This window comes from Symphalangus syndactylus, chromosome 21 (assembly GCF_028878055.3).
Source record: "Symphalangus syndactylus isolate Jambi chromosome 21, NHGRI_mSymSyn1-v2.1_pri, whole genome shotgun sequence".
Lineage (NCBI taxonomy): Eukaryota > Metazoa > Chordata > Mammalia > Primates > Hylobatidae > Symphalangus > Symphalangus syndactylus.
The window spans coordinates 21,292,370-21,318,030 of record NC_072443.2 but is presented as its reverse complement, the minus strand read 5'-3'; the positions used below and the strand labels follow the sequence as shown (position 1 = coordinate 21,318,030).

The window sequence follows — 25,661 nt, the reverse complement described above, 5'->3', positions numbered from 1 at the left end:
CACTAGGCATAATAAATGGGTTAAGAACAGACTCTTAAGGGGAATATATGCAAATTATATAAAAACAATTTTAAAAAATAAACCTAAAGGTGGGTCTATATTTTGAGATCCCTTTTAGCAAGTAAATTTTTATTCAAATGGCTAGGAGAAGTTACCATACTGGACCAGTGGGAATCTCTTCCGGTGAAACCTCTTTTGGGTAACTCACAGAGACTGTGCTCCAGTCTGGATAACAGCATTTATCACATCATGACCCCTATTGCTGACCACAAAACTACAATTCTTAGTGTTCTATTCTTGTTAGCATTGCTATAACTCTGCCTCTCCATCCTGCATTTTCTTGATTCTTCGTCTATGCTCCAACAGACTTAGATACTCTGCAGGTCCATTTCAGTATTTTGTAAACTGGACTGCCCTAGAAATATTATTTTTCTTACTTGTCCGGAGTTACATGACATGTTGTCCTATTATTTCGCTATAATGACCTGATCTGTGAAATTTCTGCATGCATTATTCATTTTATTATCATCAGTGAATCCGCATATATCTATATTTTTCATCTCTATCATTTATTCTGGGGATTCGCTGAGGTCATCTGATCTAGCCTGCACATGGCAGGAAACTGCTTCAGTCTGTGGATCTTGGCTGGTTTCAATCTTCACTGCAGTTGGGGCTCAGTCTGCACCAGAAAACACTAGGAAAGCTCGTGGTATTGACAGAGGTATAATAGAGCAAGCAAAAACAAGCTAGGCCACTTGAGGCGTAGGCTCAGAACTGGCATACTACAACTTAGACTCATATTCCATTGGCCCAAACCTTATTGCTAAGGCCAAAGTCAAGGAATCTGGAAAAGCACTTGTGCTTTAGTGGAAAGAACTTCAAAGTTATATGGGAAAAAGCATGAATACAAGGAGAAATGAAAAACTGGCACCAATGATTCAAATGATGACACCTATATACAAATATCACACACTAAACATCATAGACACAAACTTACAAAGAAAAGCAAAAATATAATAATTATGTATATGTTTTATATATACATAATATATACGTATATATTGTGTATATATACATGTTCTCGAGTTTATTAAAAATCTGATAAACTAAATCTGTTCTATCAGGACTTCTGGTCACAGAGATATAACAGAGAATAAATACATACTTACTGGTGAAACAACTAAAAAAAAGGAGAAAAACAAATAATCCCCAAGAGAAAGGAATAAAATGAAGTCAGCCTCAACATTGCTCCAACTTAGGCCTAAAGAAAGTGTCCAAGGTACAACACAGTGAGGAGGAAACAAGGTAGAGACAGGCAGTCTTTTTGTGTTGAGAAAACATAGCTGGAGTCACAGCTCCAGCCGTGAACTGAAAGAGTTCACAGCAGATAGATTACTAGAGAGGAGAGTGATGGCAAAAGAAAAAAACTGAATTTGTAGAGTGCCTCCTCAAATACCTGACCAAGTGATGATTAGCACATATGTGTGAGAAAATTACCCAAGGCCACAGAAAGAAGCACCTAGAAGATTAGAAAAGTCTTGTATCAATACTAAGAAAAATGATCAGAGCACTAATAAACTATAAAAGAACATAAATGTGGGCGGCAAGCCACCCAGTGCAGAGGCAAGAGACCGAGAACATGAGCTGTTCCAGTATAATAAAATATAAAATAAGAATAGTTATACCAGATATAGATCTTTGATATGATTATATATGAATATCATTAATCATTAGTTTGTAACAATTACTCTTTATTCCAATATTATAATAATCCTCGCTCTATAATCATAACCTAGGAAAAACCAGGCCATACAGAGATAGCTGCTGAAGGGGACATAGTGAGGAGTGACCAGAAGACAAGAGTGCGAGCCTTCTGTTATGCCCAGACAGGGCCACCAGAGGGCTCCTTGGTCTAGCGGTAACGCCAGCGTCTGGGAAGACGCCCGTTGCCAGGTGGACCGTGGTCTAGGGGTAGCCTAAGTGTCAAGGTAAAACACCCGCTACTTAGCAGACCGGGAAAGGGAGTCTCCCTTTCCCCAGGGGAGTTTAGAGAAGGCTCTACTCCTCCACCTCTTGTGGAGGGCCTGACATTAGTCAGGCTCGCCCGCAGTTATCTGGAGGCCTAACCCTCACCCTGTGATGCTGTGCTTCAGTGGTCACGCTCCTAGTCCGCCTTCATGTTCCATCCTGTACACCTGGCTCTGTCTTCTAGATAACGGTAGCAAATTAGTGAAAGTACTAAAAGTCTCTAATAATGGTGTAAGTTGTTTCTCTCTTTGTCTCCTCTCTCTCTCTGCCTGGGCTGCCAGGCAGGGAAGGGCCCCCTGTCCAGTGGACACGTGACCCACGTGGCCTTACCTATCACTGGAGATGGCTCACTCTCCTTATCCTGCCCCTTTGTCTTGTATCCAATAAATATCAGTGCAGCCTGGCATTTGGGGCCACTACTGGTCTCCACGACTTGTGGTAGTGGTCCCCCGGGCCCAGCTGTCTTTTCTTTTATCTCTTTGTCTTGTGTCTTTATTTCTACACTCTCTCGTCTCTGCACACGGGGAGAGACCCACCCACTCTGTGGGGCTGGTCCCTACGCATAAAGCGGTAAAAACACATGCAAATAAAGACCCCAAAATAAATGGGAGACAGAAAAAGAGAAGAAATTCAGAATTCTATCAGGTAAATTTAACAAGTAGATTGAAGTAATTTAAAAGAATCAACCAGAAATTTTGGAACTGAAAAATGTGATGGACAAATGAAGAATGCATCAGAGTCTTTCAGTAGCAGACTTGATCAAGCAGAAGAAGGATTAGTGAGCTTGAAGGTAGGCTATTTGAAAATGCATAGAGGAGACAAAAAATAGAATAAAAAACAGTAAAGCATGCCTACAGGATCTAGAAAATAGCCTCAGAAGAATAAATCTAAGAGTTACTTGCCTTAAAGAAGAGGTAAAGATAGACGTAAAAAGTTTATTCAAAGGGCTAACAACAAAGAACATCCCCAACCTAGAAAAAGATGTCCATATCCAAATACAATAAAGTTATAGAACACCAAGCAGATTTAACCCAAAGACGACTACCTAAAGGCATTTAACAATTGAACTCCCAAAGATCAAGGATAAAGGATCCTAAAAGCAGCAAGAGAAAAGAAACAAATAACATACAATGGACCTCCAATACATCTGGCAGCATGAGCATTCCCTTCACTACCCTAAATGGTGTCTGTGTAGGTCACTTGCCCCATAAGCCCACTGGCTGTGAGTCCAGTTCAGCCCTAGATTCACCTAGAAGTTTCAGTCATTGGGGCCTAGACTGCCTTTCCCGTTTATTTGGGGCCCCCAAGCACTTTAGCATGTGGGGGTGAGACTTGCCAGAACTCAATTTTTTGACTGCTGGGATGCTCAATTCCCTTCTAGCTGAGGCTGATTTAAATATACTCCTTCTGAGGGTTGGCATCAGCTGTGTTCAGTCTGGTTTTGCTTTCTGCTATTACAAAGGACTACTGAGTTCAATGCAATGTCTCACAGTTGCTGCACTGTCCCTCTCCCAGGCACAGAGATTCTCACTCTGAGCCACACAGCCACTACTAGGGAATGGAAGAGGTGTGCCATCAGTAAATCAGGACTATATCCTACCCTGTTCCAGTGCCTCTTTCAGTGATATGAAATTAAATCTAGGTACTGTGAATGCTCACCTGATTTTTGGTTCTTATGAAGGTGCTTATTTTGGGTAGATAGTTGTTAAATTGGTGTCCTTGTGGTAGTGGGATGATTGGAGGCTTCTATTTAGCCATCTTGCTCTGCCCCTCCATAAATGTTCTTAACAAATTTATTTGTAACAGCCACAAACAAGATACTACCAAAATGTCCATCAGCAAATGAATGGATAAACAACTAGTGGTATAGCCAAACAATGCTCTACTACTCAGCATTAAAAGTAATGAACTTTTAATACTGAGTACTGATACATCCAGTTACATGAACAAATGGCAAAATAATCATATTGAATTAAAGAGCAGGCGAAAGAGTGGATACTGCAGATGGCTGTGATAATTCTAGAAAATGTTAACCAACATAAAGAGGCAAGTGTATAGAGCCATAGTTATTGGCCTTACTAAGGGAAAGGAGAGAGGAATTACACAGGTGGGTAAGGAAAAATTTGGGAATGAAAGATATGCTTATTGTCTTAGTTGTGATGATGGGTTCACGGCTCTAGACATATGTCAAAACTTACCAAACTGCACACTTTAAAGTACAGTTTATTTTATGTCATTATTACTTAATAGAGCTATTATAAATAAGTCTCACTTAGTCTCTTGATTTTAACTGAATTGTATGCATTTTAAAGTAAATACATATTTTATAATGTAAATAACTATTTCTTATTAGAACTTTTTATATTTAATTTACTTTTTTTCTGAAATTGGAATGTTCACATTATTATAGTTAAATTTAACAGAGTGGGGGGGAATTTAAAGTGGAGATTCTGTCAAAAATTTTGAAATTCAGAGAAAACGCTTTGAATCATTGCCAAAAATTCAGATTTCTTTCATTCAAAATCAGAAGTGTTGATTTTATTGTCGGAAAATACATTAATTGTTTAAAGTCATTACCAGAAACTTGTAGAATTTTAAGATTAATGAAGCTGTTTTTTTTTTTTTTCAGGAAGAATGAAGAATGGAAGAATGAACAAACTGCAGGTTAGCCAAATAGTGCAAGTAAACAAGGAAAGACAATAAACAAATAGCCAAAGCAATTCTGAAATGGAATGCAAAAGCACTGATTTTCCTTAAACGTTTTCTCATAATTAAAAAAAGTCACTACCCAGAGATCATCAGCTATTAGTGAAGTTTTTGTTTCTAATTTTTAAATAAATTATCTGCTTCTGTGAGCCCAGTGAACTTGATAATGCTCTCAGAGTCTGGGAGCCTTGTCAAATATGTGGGGAACTGCATCTTCTGGATGTGGAATCACGCTCTCCAGTGCCGTTCTCACCAGCAGTGTTCACTCCTCTCCTGATCCCCTTCCACTCTGTTGTATTTGTATTTTAATGTGTCCCTTTTGATTATCATTGCGAACTCAGAGCCTTTCCCAAACATAATTTATTTTAATTAATCATGTATATAGATATTCTTTTTAACATTAAAATTGGAGATGGGAAAAGTTTTAATGGGTTTTTCCCCTCACAACACTTATTCTTTTATTCTAAAAGCATAGTTTGACATTGAAAAGACAGTCCAGACAGAGCCTCATAATTTTCCTGTATTAAGAAATGAAACTGGCTGTAACCCAAATACCCCTGGATCTTTCTGGAAAAGCAAACACACACATACGTTTCTGGGGTAAAGTTCCACTACTGCTTATAGGCCCTACTAAATGACAGAGCTGAACAAAATCATTTTAAGTTGTTACTTTATACTGATTTTACCAATTGAACATCTATTTCCCTTGCTTTTTCTTATAGTATAAGGTTTCAGCAACTAGTAAGATTTTCTTCTACAATACTTTATTGTATGTTACTTCTTTTTTCACACAGGCCTTTACTCCTAATTTCAATTTACAATTTTCTATGACAAGGGAGTTAAATTTGATCAAAAGAGGAGACAATGATTTTGGTAATTATTTTCTTCTCCAACGATAAAACTTGTGTCAATAATTTTCAGTTTAATTTACTTGTTGGTGGAGGGTTCATTAAATCTACTAAAGGAACCATTTCAATTAGACTTAACACTTTTATCTAGCTTACAAATATATATAGAAGACAAACCTTGATATGCTAATCTTCTGGGAAAAGAGGCTGTCACAGCAAATTTAAGACATTTTTTCATAAAATACCACTACTCCATGGCCATCAGACAGCAAATAAACATGCATTGTTATGTTAAGGAAAATTATCTCAAAAAAGAACTTCTGATCTTTTAGGAATTCTTAAATACTTTGATCATCATCCCTTTGAAGTAATGTTCATTTAAAGAAACATTCCACGTGCAATACTGGACTCTTCAATGTTTCATTAGTAGGTACAGAATTATTACATGATATATTTTGCATTCACAGGCAGATCATTGAATTCTGCAAGCATTGCTAATTTATGTTTCAACATCACAGTCCTTTCCTAAGAATGCCAAGTATACACATACAGAAAGAACTTTAATGGAAGAAGAGATGTATTAAGCAATAATTTTCTCCATTTCCTCCAAACAAGTTTTGCACATTTATGCCATAACAGAAAGGAAGGAAAGAAGGAAATGAAAGGAAAGGAAAGGAAGAAGGAAGGTGGGAGGGAAGGAAGGAAGGAGGTGAAGGGAGAGAGGAAAGAAAAAGGGAGAAATGAAGGAAGGGAGGGAGGGAGAGAGGTAGGGAGGAAGGGAGGGAGGGAAGGTGGGAGAAAGGAAGGAAAGGAAGGAAGGAAGGAAGTAAAATTCTGAAAAATCATTTTAATATTTAATGGTAAATAATTTTTCCAAATCCTTACTTTTGATGAATTAGAATGAATGGGTTGAATATCTGTCTATTGAGCTATCTCTCTTTTTATCTCTTTCTATCTGTTTATCTCTATCTTAAAAGACAAGAGGTATAAAATGGGAAAATGTAGTCACATTTTACAGGAAAGTTTAATCAAGTACACAGTATAAGAAAGTTCAAATATAAATAAGCATAATGATAAAATATTCACCATTCAGCATAAATTCAGTTCTTTAAAGGGCAAAAATAAGACAGATTGGGTGGTGGAGAGGGCACAGAGAAAGAGAAGTACAAAAATAAGATAATGACAATATACAATAATGATGAATTTGCAAGAGGCATTACTGAAGACCCACGCCAAAAACAAAAACATAAAACTCCTATGCAAAAATATGCTTCATAATTTGAATATAACTATTATTTTGGTTGAAAACAAAGGTTCTTGTTTATATCTTAAGCAGATAAGATATATTACTTATTTTAGAAATATCCTCAAAAAGATTCTTATTCAAGATTATCAATTTTGGGAAAATTTCAAAGAACACCCATTTTAAACATATTTCATAACATAATAAGCTAAGTATACAAAGTGTATATACACTTATGGCCTCCATGTGAGTGTACATCCCTTCATATAAGCAACAGCACAATTATAAATAGTACTGTGTTCCAAGGATTTGTGTATTGTTTGACACAGACTGTGATAATTAATAGCAATTCATGGTTTTTCAGGAGGTAGTGGGTACACAGTAAATATTAGGCCTCCATCACACCGTAATAAACATATATCTAGGATTGCTAAAAGCACAATATAATACAGATGTAGGGAGAAAAAAATGAGAACCTACTGGAAATTTAGTCTATTTTTTACAGAAAATCTTTTTTCATAATTTCTAAGTAAAATATAATTTAAATTTTATTTATAATCTGATGCTGTGTATACTTTTACACAAAGAATATAAATCATTAACTCAACACTTTTTTAAACAAGTGCATTTATATAAGACCTCACACTACAACAATCATAGAAGAAAAGCTAAGAAATACCATTCTGAATACTGGGCTTGAGAAAGAATTTATGACTAAGTCCTCAAAAGCAATTGTAACAAAAACAAAAATTGACAAGTGAGGCCTAATTAAGCTAAAGAGCTTCTACACAGCAAAAGAAATTATCAATAGGGTAAACAGACAACCTATAGAATGGGAGAGTATATTTGCAAACTATGCATCTGAAAAAGGTCTAATATTCAGAATCTGTAAAGAACTAAAACAATTCAACAAGTATAAATAAATAAATAAATAAATAAACAAGCCCATTAAAGTGTGCAAATATACTAACAGATACTTCTCAAAAGACATATAAGTAGCCAAGAAACATATGAAAAATGTTCCACATCACTAATCATGAGAGAAATGTAAATCAAAACAATAATGAGATACCATTTGAAATCAGTCAGAAGGGCTATTATTAAAAAGTCAAAAAAACAACAAGTCCAGTGTGGTGGCTCATGCCTGTAATCCCAGTATTTGAGAGGCCAAGGGGGGCAGATTGCTTAAGCCCAGGAGTTTGAGACAAGCCTGGGCAATAAGACAAAACACAGTTTCTTAAAAAAAAAAAAAAAAATATATATATACACACACACACACACACACACACACATATATAAATTTTATGTATATATATTTTAGTTTTATATATATTCATATATAAATATATATATGAATATACATAAATATATACACACATATATATATATATGAATATACATAATTAGTTGGGCAGGTGGCACACACTTGTAGTTCCAGCTACCATGGAGGCTGAGATGGGAGGATCATCTGAGCCCAGAGTTGGGGATGTCAATGCTACTGTGAGCTGTGATCATGCCAATGCACTCCAGCCTGGGTGACAGAGTCAGACCCTGTCTCAAAAAAAAAAGCAAAAACAGATGCTGGTGAGGCTGCAAAGAAAAGGGAAAACTTATATACTGTTGTGGCAATGTAAATTAGTTCAGCCACCGTGGAAAGTAGTTTGTAGGTTTCTCAAAGAACTTAAAACTACCATTTGATCCAACAATCCCATTACCGGGTATATATATATATATTTTTTAAATCAATCACTCTACCAAAAAGGTATACACTTGTAAGTTCATCACAGCATTATTCACAATATCAAACACATTGAATCAACCTAGGTGCCCACCAATTGTGTAGCAGATAAAGAAAATATGGTATATATGTACCATGGAGTACTATGCAGCCACAGAAAAGAGAAAGAAATAATGTTCTTTGCTGCAACATGGATAAGTCAGCAAGCCATTATCCCAAGTAAATTAATGCACAAACAGAAAACCATACTTACTTATAAGTAAGTATGTCCTCACTTATAAGTGGGAGTTAAATCTTAGGTACTTAGGTATATAAAAATGGCAACAATGGACACTGAAAACTACTAGAGGAAGGAGTGGGGTGGGGGATAAGGGTTGAAAAACTATTGAGTACTATGCTCACTACCTGGGTGATGGGATCATTTGTATCACAAACTTTAGTGTCACACAATATACCCATAAAACCAACCTGTACACGTATCCCTTAAATCTAAAATAAAAGTTGAAAAAGAAATAAAAGTTGAACAAATCACAAATACATTTTTAGTGTCTGTCATGGCAATTAGTCAAAATGCACAATGAGAGAATTAGCTAGCATTAAAAAGAGTCCTTGAGAAATGTCTCCTAATATAACCAGTATAGCCAGTTTGTTAGCTTACTCTAAAGATAATCCCTCCCTTGTTTGTTTCTTGATACACATATGTCTAACTACCTGTTTGCTTGAAATGTCCAAAGGCTAATCTTACAACAATCCAGGCATGAGGCAGAGATGGCAGTTTCAATTTTCTCCCTTTCAAGATGTAACAGTTGCGCAGTTAATCCCTAACCTGACCTCTACTGAGATGATGCCAACCAGGCCTCTGGATAGTCTGTTACTCAAACTAGCAGTGGAAAACAATAAGCAGACCTGTACCATGCACACTCCTGTACAGTTTCCATGCAACCTTCCCCCTTAAAATCCCCTTATACAGCCTGAGAATTTAAGATGGCTTTTTGAGACTTGAGTCTGGCCGTCTCCCAAGGTGTCACCACTTGAATAAAGCTGCTTTCCTTCCATGAAACCTTACTTCTTATGTGTTTGTCTTTTCAGGTGGCATGCAGCCAAACCTTAGCTTGGTTACAAGTCAGTAGCAAGCACTTGACTAACACTCCTTTATGAAAATACACACACACACGCACACGTACCACATACACGTCCCTATATTTTTAACTAACATAATCTCTCTCAGGTATTTCTGCATTTTAATAAAAACCAAATTCTTTCCGAAGACAAATAAATATGAAATCCTCTATTGAATGCTTTTGAATGTGTATTCCTTAGCACAGATGCTTTGATAAATAACTGAGCATGGTGGCAGGTGCCTGTAGTCCCGGCTACTTGGAGGCTGAGGCAGGAGAATCACTTGAACCTGGGAGGTGGAGGTTGCAGTGAGCCGAGATCTCCACTGCACTCCAGCCTGGGCAACAGAGTGAGACACTGCCTCAAAATAAATAAATAAATTAAAATAATTTTTTTAAACAAGATAAATGACTGAATAAAAAGATGGTTACCTTTTGAGGAAAATATTTCCAGTAGAGGTTTCATTCTATGTTTAATTACAAAAATGCTACCCACTAATATATGGCTAAAAAATAACAAATTTGATAACTTTATATTTCCAAGATATGCATTAATTTGCTTATAGGGCAGAGGTATGCAAATATTATCCATAAATGACTAGATAGTAAATATTTTAAGCTTTGTAGGCCATATGGTGTCTGACACAGCTACTCAACCCTGCTACTATAGCTTGAAAGCAGACACAGATAATATGTAAATGAATAACTTGGCTGTATTCCAAAACACTTTATTTACAAAAATGGGTTGGGGTTGGCAATCAGGCTATGGTCTGCCAATTCCTGCTATAAGTTATTACATGATATTACAAATAATCTAGAATTTCCCTTTGAGTGACCAGAACCCATATTTCATACCAACCCAATGTCTTCTTAATGAAAACACAAAAAAATGAAAACAAAACAAATTTTGGCTGTAAATGTAACCGTTTAATATTTTAGTAATGCTTCTCTTTTGCTTTTTCTTTTATTCTTCAAAAGTTACTGTTTTGGGGTGGGGCCAAGATGGCCAACTAGAAGCAGTGGCCTTTGGAGGCTCCTATCAAAAAAAAAAAAAAAAATGATAAGCATGTGAATCCTTCAACGGCAACCAAGGTAACCAGGTTCTCTCATCAAAATTGACTAGAAGGCAGCATGACCCATAGAGAGAAGGAAGAGCAGAGTGGTGCGGTGGCCTACCTGAGAGCCACAAGGGGAAGAGGAGTCGGTTCCCTCCAGCCAAGTGAGGTGGTGAGTAAGCATGCTACCCAGCCAGGGAAACTGCTTTTTCCGTGGAACTGTGCAACCCATGGATCGAAAGATCCCACTCATGAAACCATGCCACCAGGGCGTAGCCTCACAACCCTGGAATGTGCAGATTCTTACAGCCTCTCAGCTGGAATCTGCTTAAGCCAACCAAACTCCTTGGGGGAGGGGTGACCAGCACCAGCTGCAGCTGCCTTTTGTCTAAGCCCTTTGAGCTCCTTGGCAGAGAGGCAGCAACCAGCACTGGGACTGGCAACTGCCTACCACACTAAGCTCCCTGGATGGGGGAAGGGCAGCACCCATTTCTATAGCTCTAGGCTGCTCTTTTCTCCTGCCAGAACCAGGGAGGCTGGATGGTTTGGTACCAAGACTTGTCCCCACAGCCCAACACACTGGCTGTGGCAACATGCTGCCAGAATGCCTCTTAAGGTCTAACCCGGACCCATCCTTCCTCAGTGGGCAGGACTTCCCTGCAGGATCTCCAATAACTCCAGCCAGAGGATCAGGGACAGAATTTGGATCTCCCTGGGCCTTAGCCCCTAGGGGAAGGAGTGGCCGCGGTCTCTGCAGAGTAGCAGACTTAGCCTTTCCTCTTGGTAGTTCTGAGGAATCCAGGCAGCCCAGACTAGTGGGTTTCCCTCCAGCAAAACACACCTTCTCCATCAAGGGACAAAGTGCTTCATTAAATGAGTCCTGCTCCCCGTGCCACTCAACTGGGTTGTCAGACACCCTATACAGGAGAGATCCTACTGATATCAGGTTGGTGACCTTCAAGGTCAGAGGTGCCAAAAGAAGGAGAAGGCACCCATCTTTGCTGCTCTCCAGTCTCCTTGAATGGTATCTCCAGGCAGAGGAGTGAATCAGATGAATAAGGCATGAAGTGAACCCCCAATAAACTGCAGTAGCCCTATAGAAGAGGGACCTGACTATTCAAAGAAAACCAAACAAGCAGAAAGTGACAACAGCATCATCATCAACAACAACAACAACAACAAAAGGGCCCCCATAAAAAACCCATCCAAGGGTCAGCAGCCTCAAAGACCGAAACTACACAAATTCACAAAGATGAGACTCAACGAAAAAATGCTGAAAACCCAAAAGGCCAGAGTGCCTCTTCTCAAATGATTACAGCATCTCTCAATCAAGGGCACAGAACTAGATGGAGGATAAGATGGATAAATTGACAGAAGTAGGGCTTTAGGAGATGGGTAATAAAAAACTATGATGAGCTAAAAGAGCATGTTATAACCCAACTCAAAGAAGCTAAGAACCTTGATAAAAGGTTAGAGGAACTGCTAACTACAATAACCAGTTTATGTAGCTTGAACATAAAACAACCTGATGGGGCTGAAAAACACAGCACAAGAACTTCGTGAAGCATACATAAGTATCAACAGCCAAATCGACTGAGCGGAAGAAAGGTTATTAGAGTTTGAATACCACCTTACTGAAATAAGACATGCAGACAAGAATAGAGAAAAAAGAATGAAAAAGAATGAACAAAGCCTCCAAAAAACATGTGACTTCATAAAAAGACCGAACCTATGATTGATTGGAGTACCAGAAGGAGACAGGGAGAACGGAGATGAGCTGGAAAACACACTTCAGGATATTATCCAGGAGAACTTCCTCAACCTAGCAAGACAGACCAACATGCAAATTCAGAAAATATAGAGAACACCATTAAGATACTCCACAAGAAGATAATCTGCAAGACACATAATCATCAGATTCTCCAAGGTCGAAATGAAGAAAAAACTGTTAAGGGCAGCCAGAGAGAAAGGCCAGGTTACCTACAAAGGGAAGCCCATCAGACTAACAGCAGACTTCTCAGCAGAAACCCTATAAGCAAGAAGAGAGTGGGGGGCCAATATTCAACATTCTTAAAGAAAAGAATTTTCAATGAAGAATTTAATATCCAGCCAAACTAAGTTTCTTAAGCAAAGGAGAAATAAAATCCTTTACAGACAAACAAATGCTCAGGGATTTCATTACCACCAGGTCTGCTCTGCAAGAGCTCCTGAAAGAAGCGCTAAATATGGAAAGGAAAAACCGGTACCAGCCACTGCAAAAACATACCAAAATATAAAGACCAAAGACACTGTGAAGAAACTACATCAACTAGTATGCAAAATAACCAAACAGCATCATGATGACAGGATCAAATTCAGGCATAATGATACTAACCTTAAATGTAAATGGGCTAAATGCCCCAGTTAAAAGATACAGACTGGCGATTTGGATATGGAGTCAAGACCCATCGGTGTTCTGTATTCAGGAGACCCATCTTGTGTGCAAAGACACACACAGGCTCAAAATAAAGGGATGGAGGCAAATTTACCAAGCAAATTGAAAGAAAAAAAAAAAGCAGGGATTGCAATCCTAATCTCTGATAAAACAGACTTTAAACCAACAAAGATCAAAAAAGACAAAGAAGGGCATTACATAATGGTAAAGGCAATAATTCAACAAGAAGAGCTAACTATTCTGAATACATATGCAACCAATACAGGAGGACACAGATTCATAAAACAAGTTCTTAGACACCTACAAAGACACCTAGACTCCCACGCAATAACAGTGGAGAACTTTAACACCCCACTCTCACTACTAGACAGATGAACAAGACAGAAAATTAACAAGGATATTTATAACTTGAACTCAGCTCTGGATCAAGTCGACTTAATAGACATCTACAGAACTCTCCACCCCAAAACAACAGAATATATATTCTTCTCAGTGCCACATGGCACTTATTCTAAAATCGACCACATAATTGGAAGTAAAACACTCCTCAGCAAATGCAAAAGAACTGAAATAATAACAAACAGTCTCTCAGATCACAGTGTAATCAAATTAGAACTCAGGATTAAGAAACTCACTCAAAACCACACAATTTAATGGAAATTGAACAACCTGCTCCTGAATGACTCCTGGGTAAATGATGAAATTAAGGCAGAAATCAAGTTCTTTGAAACCAATGAGAACAAAGAGATGACATACCAGAATCTCTGGGACACAGCTGAAGCAGTGTTAAGAAGGAAATTTATAGCACTAAATGCCCACATCGGAAAGCTAGAAAGATCTTGAATTGACACCCTAAAATCAAAATTAAAAGAGCTAGAGAGGCAAGAGCAAACTAATCCAAAGGCTAACAGAAGACAAGAAATAACTAAGATCAGAGAAGAACTGAAGGAGATAGAGACACGAACAACATTCCAAAAAATCAATGAATCCAGGAGCTGTTTTTTTGAAAAAATTAAAAAAATAGATAGACTGCTAGCCAGACTAGCAAAGAAGAAGACAGAGAAGACAATAAAAAATGATACAGGGGATATCACCACTGACCCCACAGAAATACAAACTACCATCGGAGAATACCATAAACATCTCTATGCAAATAAACTAGAAAATCTAGTAGAAATGGATAACTTCCTGGACGCATACACCCTACCAAGACTAAACCAGGAAGAAGTTGAATCCCTGAATAGACTAATAACAAGCTCATAAATTGAGGCAGTAATTAATAGCCTACCGACCAAAAAAAGCCCAGGACTAGACGGATTCACAGCTGAACTCTACCAGAAATACAAAGAGGAGCTGGGACCATTCCTTCTGAAATTATTCCAAACAACTGAAAAGGAGGAACTCCTCCATAACTCATTTTATGAAGCCAACATAATCCTGATACCAAAACTCGGAAGAGACACAACAAAAAAAGAAAACTTCTGGCCAATATCCCTGATGAACATTGATGCAAAAATCCTGGCAAACCGAATCCAGCAGCACATCAACAAACTTATCCACCACGATCAAGTCAGCTTCATCCCTGGGATGCAAGGCTGGTTCAACATACCCAAATCGATAAATGTAATCTATCACATAAATAGAACCAAAGACAAAAACCACGATTATCTCAATAGATGCAGAAAAGGCCTTCAGTAAAATTCAATATCCCTTCATGTTAAAAACTCTTAATAAACTAGGTATTGATGGAACACATCTCAAAATAATAAGAGCTATTTATGACAAACTCATAGCCATTATCATATGGAATGAGCAAAAGCTGGAAGCATTCCCTTTGAAAACCAGCACAAGACAAGGATGCCCTCTCTCACCACGCCTATTCAACATAGTATTGGAAGTTCTGGCCAGGGCAATCAGGTAAGGGAAAGAAATAAAGAGTATTCAAATAGGAAGGCAGGAAGTCAATTTGTCTCTGTTTGTAGATGACATGATTTTATATTTAGAAAGCCCCATCATCTCAGCCCAAAAACCTCTTGAACTGAAAAGCAACTCCAGCAAAGTCTCAGAATATAAAATCAATGTGCAAAACTCACAAGCATTCCTTTACATCAACAATAGGCAAGCAGAGAGTCAAATCATGAATGAACTCCCATTCACAATTGCTACAAAGAGAATAATATACCTAGGAATACAGCTAACAAGGGATATGAAGGACCTCTTCAAGGAGAACTACAAACCACTGCTCAAGGAAATAAGAGAGAACATAAACAAATGGGAAAACATTCCATCTTCACGGATAGGAAGATTCAATAATGTGAAAATGGCCATACTGCCCAAAGTAATTTATAGATTCAATGCTATTCCCATCAGACTACCATTGACATTCTTCACAAAATTAGGAAAAAAAAGCTATTTTACATTTCATATGGAATCAAAGAAGATCTGGTATAGCCAAGACAATCCTAAGCAAAAGGAACAAAGCTGGAGGCATCACACTACCTGACATCAAACTGTACTACAAGACTACAGTAACCAAAACCACATGGTACTGATGCCAAAACAGACATATAGACCAAAGGATCAGAACAGAGACCTCAGAAATAACACCACACATCTACAACCATCTGATCCTTGACAAACCTGACAAAAACAAGCAATGGGGAAAGGATCTCCTATTCATTAAATGGTGCTGGAAAAACTGGACACTTTCCTTATAGCTTATACAAAAAATAACTCAAGATAGATTAAATACTTAAATGTAAAACCAAAAACCATAAAACCCTATAAGAAAACCTAGGCAATACCATTCAGGACATAGGCATGGGCAAAAACTTCATGACAAAAATGCCAAAAGCAATTGCAACAAAAGCCATAATTGATCAATGGGATCTAATTAGTCTAAAGAGCTTCTGAACAGCAAAATTAACTAACATCAAAGTGAATGGGAAACCTACAGAATGGGAGAAAATTTTGGCAGTTTACTCATCTGACAAATGTCTAATATCCAGAATTTACAAGGAACTTAAACATATTCACAAGAAAAAGACAAACAACCCCATCAAAAAGTGGGCACAGGACATAAACAGACACTTCTCAAAAGAAGAAATGTATGTGGTCAATAAAAATATGAAAAAAAAGCTCAACAGCACTGATCACCAGAGAAATGTATATTAAAACCACAATAAGACACCTTATCATGCCAGTCAATGGCGATTATTAAAAAGTCAAGAAACAATAGTTGCTGGTGAGGCTGTGGAGAAATAGGAATGCTTTTACATTGTTGGTGTGAATGTAAATTAGTTCAACCATTATGGAAGACATATAGCAATTCCTCAAGGATCTAGAACCAGAAATACCATTTGACTCAGTAATGCCATTACTGGGTATATACCCATGAGAATATGAATCATTCTACTATAAAGACACATGCATGCATATGTTTATTGCAGCACTATTTAAAATAGCAAAGACATAGAACCAAACTAAGTGCCCATCAATCATAGACTGGATAACAGAAACATGGTACCTATATACACCATGGAATACTATGCAGCCATAAAAAGGAATGACACCATGTCCTCTGCAGGGACACGAATGAAGCTGGAAGCCCTCATTCTCAGCAAACTAACACAGGAACAGAAAACCAAACACTGCATGTTCTCACTCATAAGTGGGGGATGAACATTCATTAAGAACACATGGACACCGGGAGGGGAACATCACACACTGGGGCCTGTTGTGGGGTGGGGGGTGAGGGGAAGGAATTTAGAGGACAGGTCAATAGGTGCAGCAAACCACCATGGCACAAATATACCTATGTCACAAATCTGCATGTTCTGCACATTTATCCCCCCTTTTCTTTTTGAAGAAGAAGAAATAAAGAAAAAAAGAAACAAATAGGAAAGCAAATCATTTTTAAAAAGTTAACTGCTTCATTACAGTTATAAATTTTCATGAAAATCCTAATTTGTATCCTACAAGTAAGCCTCATTTTATTATAACTTTGCCTTAGGCTTCATTTTAAAGCAACAAGAAACTGTGGGAATTCTCTTTTCCCCAAATATATCTCTCCACTAAGGTACAATGGCTGCTAATTTCCAACATTCAACTCACATTTAATTGTGAGAGTGACTCTTCCGGGGCTTAGTTAAGAAATTGGCCTATAATCCCAGCACTTTGGGAGGCCGAGGTGGGAGGATCACCTGAGGTCAGGAGTTCGGGACCAGCCTGGCCAACATGGCGAAACCCCGTCTCTACTAAAAATACAAAAATAAGCTGGGCATGGTGGTGTGCACCTGTAATCCCAGCTACTTGGGAGGCTGAGGCAGGAGAATCTCTTGAACCCAGGAGGCAGAGGTTGCAGTGAACCAAGATTTCACCATTGCACTCCAGCCTGGGCGAGAAGAGTGAAACTCTGTCTCCAAAAAAAAAAAGAAAAGAAAAGAAATTGCAATACTCACCCTATGTCCAAATGATCATTGTTTCTTCTCCCCATTATCAACCCCTACAACATAACAACCATGGCATTAAACAATCTGTCTATTCTTCCCATTAATTAATAAACTCTATTTCACCATTGTTTTACTACTTCATGTAATTTAGTCTATTTTTAAGCTCTTTTCTTGGTAACATTGATGAATATTTATCTTTGGAAGTTAATACTATGTATTTTAAATATATTCCTTTAAACACATTTTAATATCTGCCAAGAATACTCTTCTAGTTTACTGTTCTTTTTAAATATTCCTTTATGTTGCAATGCACTTGTTATTTTATACAAAATGAGCACCGTTTTGGCTGAATTCAAAGTAGCAAAAACAGTAAGAATTTTGAGTCTGACTTGTTTACAACTCCTATCCAAGAATATAGTATATATAACTATTATATTCTTTATGTCACTCAAAACATATTTATACTTCATAGCTTTCAACAGAATATCCTCATCCCAATTTTTAATAAATTAAAGAAAATACATAGAATTCAATATTAAGGTAACAATCCATCAAGGCCAAATAACCTAACTTCATTAAACCATAGATTGGTCTTCTAAGGAAAGATATTATTATAACGTATCTCATGAATAGATAAATAGAAAAATTTTATGGTCACCTCAATAGATGAAAGAGAACTTCTGAAAAAAAAAACCCTCATAAATAAAAAATATTTACATAAGTAAGGTATGCTATTTATTTTATAGGCTAATTTAAAAAATTATATACATATAATATTAATACTTCATCTCCATGGTGAATTAGTTCATAATAGCAATCTATATATAAATGCACCCACATAAAATTAGGCTTCAAGAGGAAAGTCCTTCTGGTCATAATGCAATTATTAAATTAATAGAGAATCTTCAATGTTTTACAAATTAACACAATTTTTACATTTGATTTTATTAAAAATATTTAATTGTAAACACAGAGATAAAGAATACAGGCTCTTTAATTATGAGGCAGTAAAAAATAACCAATCCTGAAGAGTAGTTTACTTTTAAAAAAGAATAGAAATAAAACCAAGAAATTAGAATATTAGTCATTTATTTTTAAAAAGACCAAATATACCATAATCCTAGTTAAAGAATTCTATCCAAGACAATATTTGTTTATCTCTGTCCAACAGAACAGTGTTTCCATCTTTCAAGAGGTTTTCATCATTTTCATGGCAGTCACTTTTGATACTGTCCAATAATGGGAATAAATCATGCTTTTTTCTGTCCATTGCTGCAGAAAAGCAGAGCTTGTTTTTACGGTCCCAAAGTTCCCATCTATTGTTGGTACAGCATGCTTCTTTTCATGCTGATAGTCCTTGTATAGAGTGACTTGAAACCGAACATCTCCATCTCTTTAAATTTACCACTACTCTATAGTTCCCTGTAAAACTGAGACTACCATTTCCAGTAATAATATTTATTTATTTATTTATTTATTTATTGATACTCATTCTAAAAAAATAGTTTGTAGTAATTTCAGATTGAAAACGATAACTTGTTACCAGAAGTTTTCGTAATATCATAATGGAGAACTATTTATAAAAGTCAAATTTTCAATTGATAGTATCACATGTTAAAAGGAAGAAAAAACTGAGTACAAAAAGTATTATTTCCTAAAAAGGCCACATGAATAACTGAGAACACCAGTAATTCCTTAAATTTTTGTAAAGTTATTGTCTCAAAGGACTCAAAAATATTAAGAATGTCCTCGTCATTTGGCATTAGGTATATCTCCTAATGCTGTCCCTCCCCCCTCCCCCTAAAACCTAAAGTATAATAATAAAAAATAAAATAAAATAAAATAAAAATAAAAATAAAAAAAAGGAATGTCCTCCAATATCACCATAAGTTACATCCGAGTTTATGTCCACATCTGAGATGATTTTCTTACAAGAGACAAGATATCTTAAAAACAATTTGAATGTATTTATGTAAAATACATTATTCTTCAAATAATGTATGAATTGTTATTGCAGAAGGTTTACCACAAATGTTCCCTGTTGCTATTTTTAGTTTCTATATGAAAAGAATCACACTTTCTTCAAAATAGTTGAATACTATTTATTTCTGTATAAAGAGAATAAGGTTTGAATTTATAAAAATTAATTTGGCATACTTAGTTCGGTTTATACCTGGTTTTATGAAACACACACACACATACATACACAAACACACATGCATATATATATATATGGCTATTTCTGACTGGGCTGGAGAGTTTACAGAAAAAAAAATAACAAGCCTTGGGCTTTAATCTTTCAGATCAAAATATCCTCAGAGAACCAGAGATTTAGAAAGGCTGTAAAGAAATGTTTTGCCTTTTGTAGCCAGAGAAGACACAACTAAAAATCTAAAAATCAGGCCCCAGATTTAATCTACATTGCTAAGATATATACACTATGTGTATATAGCTTAGCTTACTACCTGCCTACTGTTCAAAAAAGAAAAATCCTGATTACCATAATTACTTGACATGACAATATTTAACCTTACACTAAAAACCTTTACCTTGTTGATTACATACATGTCATTTCTATGGCAAGTTTTTTAAGAAGCACTTGTATACTATATATGCTCTCTTTCTTGGATACATATATCCTCTACTCATTGGATACAGATAACAACAAATCTACAGGTGATAACAGAGCTAAAGAAAATGCACAGTTCTCTTATTTTGTGTATGATGGAAAGCCCTCAACAACAAGCAAACCTTAGACTGTAACGTGAATGAAAAACTAACTTCTACATTGTAAGGCTCTGGACTTTGAAATTTTTATCTGTTACCTCAGCTTTTAAATAATATTTTAACTCTAACATATATACATACACATATATATATATATATATGCGTGTGTATGTGTGTATACATATATATGGCTATATATGAGTGGCTACATATGGCTATATGTGTGTGTATGTATGTTTATAAATACACACATGGTAATTGGAATAGACCCATAACAAAACTCTAAAATAAGTGACATTAACTTAGCCATCAGGGGACAGGTGATGTGTAACAGGAGGCTTTGGATAGATGAAAACCTGTATTACACAATACTAATAACTTTGGTAAAACTTTAACATGCAATAACTTGGAAGGCTGGCCAACAGCTATGATTTCTTTGTCTTGGTTGCTACTTGACACATTTAACAATATATTAATATTTCCAGGAACAGATGGGTTCAGTCAATAATTAGCTGGGTTGAAAGCTGGAAGGAAAAGAAACAGGAAAATCTTTTTGGGTAGACTGTAGTATGAAGCTCTCCAAAAGATATGGACACTGATTAAATGGTGTGTGTCATTGTTCTCAATGACCTTCAACTCCACTATCTGTGAGATTCTTCTGTCATCCATGACCATGTAGTTACTGGTGGCTAATCAGCTCTGACAGCCTGTGTTATGCTTATTCATTTTAGGGGTTCAGGGATTATTTGAGCCTGATGGAGAAAACTGTGCATTATCAGATACATGAGGATCAATATCTACATTTTGTTGGTAAAGTGACAGATTGTTGCAGAGATGACCAAATGTCTAGAAAAATTTGGTCTTCCTCTTCCACGGCAGAGAATTGTTTGTGGAAAGTGACTACTGAGCTAGGAACAACATTTAATAGCAACTCCCTCTATTTGTGTTATGTGTGGCCATATACTGCAGCCATTGTTGGTATGTGATAGGAAATGATATGTGACTCTTCAAATATGAGTTGACTAAGAAGGACATAAGTCTGCTCTAATCTTTGAGCTGGATACAGACAACTACAAGGCTTTAAGAGATGTCTGCTTTACTAAAGGCAAGAAGTCTGGATCCCTGAATTACTGCATGAAGCAGAACTACCTGTCAACCAGGAATATTAACCTGAATTCTTTGGGAAATTTATTAGGCCTCTTAAATTTTCTCTATTTAAGGCTTAGGGAACTGGGTTGGTATAATCACAAACTTTTCAAATAAAAAAACTAATGACACGGTAACAGAAATCAGACAGCAAAATAAGAAATTTCCAGAAAGTCAGCCTACTACAATTCCAAAGTACATGATAGACCCAAATGCTTAGAAATGTAGGCAACACACTAAATAATCAGATTAATTTGATCCAAATCAATTAGAATGGGACCTTGAAATATATCTAGAATAAAATAACCATAAAAGAGGAAGAGAATTATGTAACAAAGTAGGCAGAAATGAAACAAAAAGTAAGAACGAAAAAGTTAACAACTAAAACTAGTGAAGATAAAGATACCTCAACAGATGAGGTAAACTCTTAACTAGGCATAGTCAGAGTGAAAATTCTAAACCTGGAAATTACTGCTGAGATTTAAATATTCAAAAGATTATTTCAAAGACAGGATAAATTGAAAGTTTCCAACAAACATATTTAATAAAAATTCTAGAAATACAGAATAAAAGAAAGCAATCTTTCTCTCTCTTTCTCTTTCTCTGTCTCTCTCTTTCTCAGGTTAGAAACACAGAATGAAAAGTAGGAAAAAAATACATCCACACCCAGACACATCAGATATAACTAAAAACCAAAAATACAGAACCTATACATAATCCCCCAAGAAACGACAATTAAATTGTCGGCAGATCATTAGCAACAATAGATTCTCATAGATGGGGAAATAACATTTTCAGAATGTTGAAGAAAAATCATCATCTTGTATTCTACATCTAAATAAACAATCATTGAAGAGGGAGAGAAAAAATAAAGCTACTCTTAAATATCCATTAAATAAAAATCTTAATTGCTCATAGAACTTTATCAAAAGAACTACCAAAAGACATACTTTTGAACCCAAAGGAAAGGAGATAATGATAGACAAAATGAAAGGTACAAAAACTGTTACTATAAATTGATGTATCCAACTATTGCACATATATACATATTAATTTCACTTGTTTAAAAGGTAGAACTAAAATTCTAGGCAGAATTCACATGAAAAGGAGCCATTTCAGTGGGTGACATGGGTAACATGGTAAGTCATGTCTGGAAAGAATACAGAGATAGTGAATAAATTTATGCTCCCATAGAAATGTATGTAAATTTATTTACATAAATTTGACTTTTTAAATTAAGGACAGCCCTATAGCCCTATAGGAATATGACTTCAATATAGTCTTCAAGTTAACGGAATAAAATATGGACTAAACTTGGTATTAAATATGTGTAAAATAATTTGCTAAAATTATAATTTCAAGTAGGTTTGCACTTTAACCTATTTTATAAATCATAACAAAGAACAAACTATAATATACAGGCATGTCTTGTTTTACTGAACTTTATTGCACTTTGCAGATATTGCATTTTCTAAACATAGAAGGTCTGTGGCAACCTTGCATCAAGCAAGGCTATTGGTGCCATTTTTCCAAAAGTGTGTGCTCATTTTATGTCTCCATATCACATTTTGGTAATTTTGGTAATTCCAGCAATTCAAACTTTTACATCCTTATTACATGTTATGTAGATCCTATATCACAGGTCACCATAACAGATATTATCAATGATTTTTTATGTTACTTTTGTATGATTGGTGATTTTCAATGTCCCTACCCTATTTTGGGGGTGTACCATAAACCATACTCACATAAGCCAGAAAACTTAATAAATAAATACGGTGTGTTCCAGCTGCTCCACTCACTGGCCATTCTCCCTTCTCTCTCTGTCTCCTTGGGTCTCTGAGACACAGCAATATTGAAATTAAGCCAATAACCCTACAATGACATCCAAATGGTCAAGTGAAAAGAAGACATACACTTCTCTTACTTAAAATCAAAAGCTACAAATGATTAAACTTAGTGAGGAAGGCCTTGAAAGCCGAGATAGGTGAAAACTAAGCTTCTGGCACCAGAGTTAGCCAAGTTGTGATTGCAAATAACAAGTTATTCAAGGAATAAAATGTGCTACTCCAGTGAACACATGAATACCAAAGCAAAGCAGCCTTATTGTTGATAAGGAGTTTTAGTGATCTGGACAGAAGGTCAAAGCAGCCATAACACCTTAAGTCACAGCCTAATCCTGAATAAGACCCTAACTCTCTCTAATTCCATGAAGGCTGAGTGAGGGGAGGAAGCTGCAAAATAAAAATTGGAAGCCAACAGCAGTTGGTTCACAAGGTTTAAGGACAAAAGCCATCTCTATAAGATAATAATGCAAGGTAAAGCAGCAAGTGCTGATGATGTCTAGAAGCTGCAGTAAGTTATCCAGAAGACCTAGCTAAAATCATTGATGAAGGTGGCCACATTTAGGGTTTCAATGTAGATGTAACAATCCTATAGTGGAAGAAGATGCCATCTACTACTTTTGTAACTAGAAAGGAGAAGTCATTGCCTGGCATCAAAGCTTCAAAGGACAGGCTGAATCTCTTGTTAGGACCTAATGCAGCTTGTGAGTTTAAGTGGAAGTCAATGCCCATTTACATTCTGAAAATCCTAAACCCAGTAAGAATTATGATAAATCTACTCTGCCCATGCTCTATAAATGGAACAACAAAGGTTGATGACAGTACATCTGTTCACAGCATGGTTTATGGAGAATTTTAAGCCTGCTGTTGAGACCTACTGCTCAGAAAATAAGATTGCTTTCAAAATAGTACTGATCACTGATGATGCACCTGGTCACCCAAAAGCTCTGATGGAGATACACAGGAAGAGTAATGTTGTTTTCATATCTGCTAGCACAACATCCATTCTGCAGTCCATCAATCACAGAGAAATGTCAACTTTCAAGTCTTATGACTTAAGAAATATATTTTCTAAGGCTATAGCTGCCATAGTGATTCCTCCAGTGGATCCAGGCAAAGTAAACTGAAAATACTTTACCAAGAACTCAACACTCTAGATACCATTAAGAACATCTGCAATTCATAGGAGGAGGTAAAAAAAAAAAAAATCAACGATCACAGGAGTTTTGAAGAAATTAACACCTACCCTCAAGGATGACGTTGAGGGGTTCAAGACTTCAATGCAGAAAATAACTGCAGATGTTGTGGATATAGCAAGAGAAAAAGCAGAAGTAGAGACAAGATATGAATGAATTGCTGCAATGTCATGATAAAACTTGAAAACATCAGGAATTGCCCTTCATGGATGAGCAAAGAAAGTGGTTTCTTGAGACAGAATCTAATTCCAGTAAAGACACTGTGAATATTGCTGAAATGACAGCAAAATGTTTACAATATTATTGCAACTTCGTTGATAAAGCAGCAGCAGGGTTTGAGAGGACTGACTCCAATTTTGAAAGTTCTACTCTGGGTAAAATGATATTAAGCACCTAGCATGCTACAGAGACATCTTTCATGAAAGAGTCAGCTGATGTGGCTAACTTCATTGTTGTGTTATCTTAAGAAACTGCCACAGGTACCAAAACCTTCAGCAACTGCCACCCTAATCTGTCAGCAACCATCAATATCAAGGCAAGATTCTCCACCAGCAAAATGATTATGAGTTGCTGAAGGCTCAGATGATCGTTAGCAATTTTTTAGCAATAAGGTGTTTTTAAATTAAGCATGTACATTGTTTTTAGATACAATGCTATTGTAAACCTAATAGACAATAATAGAGTGTAAATATAACTTTTATATTCACTGGGAAATCAAAATATTCATGTGACTTGCATTACTGCGATATTTGCTTTATTGCTGTGGTCTGGAACTGAACCTGAAATATGTCCGAGGTATGCCTGTAATTATTCAACATTATCCTTTCTTGCTTGGAAATAATACCTTCTATTTTTAGACTTCTCAAGCTTCTTGATTTCATATTCTTCTCAAGATAGATGAAAGTCTGGAATTGCTTCACGAAAAAGCTGCTTTGTTTGGAATTGAAGGTTATAAGAGTTTATATTTAGTGTGTGAGAATCTTTAGAAAGTGAAAATACTACCTGGTCCAATAAATCTGCCCTTTTTTTCTGATCCCAATCTTACCTTTCAGCTTTTCATCATATCCTCAAACTCCCTTATTTAATACCAGCAAATCCTGGTATCTCACATTTCTTTATGCTCTCTG

The 25,661-nt window shown here is 36.3% G+C and overlaps 1 protein-coding gene and 1 long non-coding RNA gene across 5 annotated transcripts in view; one reads left to right on the top strand and one right to left on the bottom strand.

Annotated features, from left to right (window-relative positions):
- Positions 1-25,661, bottom strand: part of EPHA6 (EPH receptor A6) — a 951,077-nt gene that overhangs the window by 747,735 nt on the left and 177,681 nt on the right. The gene's annotated exons all lie outside the window — the stretch shown is intronic.
- The window catches only part of LOC134735471 (uncharacterized), a 97,154-nt gene that overhangs the window by 64,284 nt on the left and 7,209 nt on the right, over positions 1-25,661 (top strand). Inside the window, exon 2 of the long non-coding RNA XR_010118614.1 lies at positions 4,658-4,692. This is a non-coding gene — a long non-coding RNA (uncharacterized lncRNA). The remainder of the gene's footprint in view (positions 1-4,657; positions 4,693-25,661) is intronic.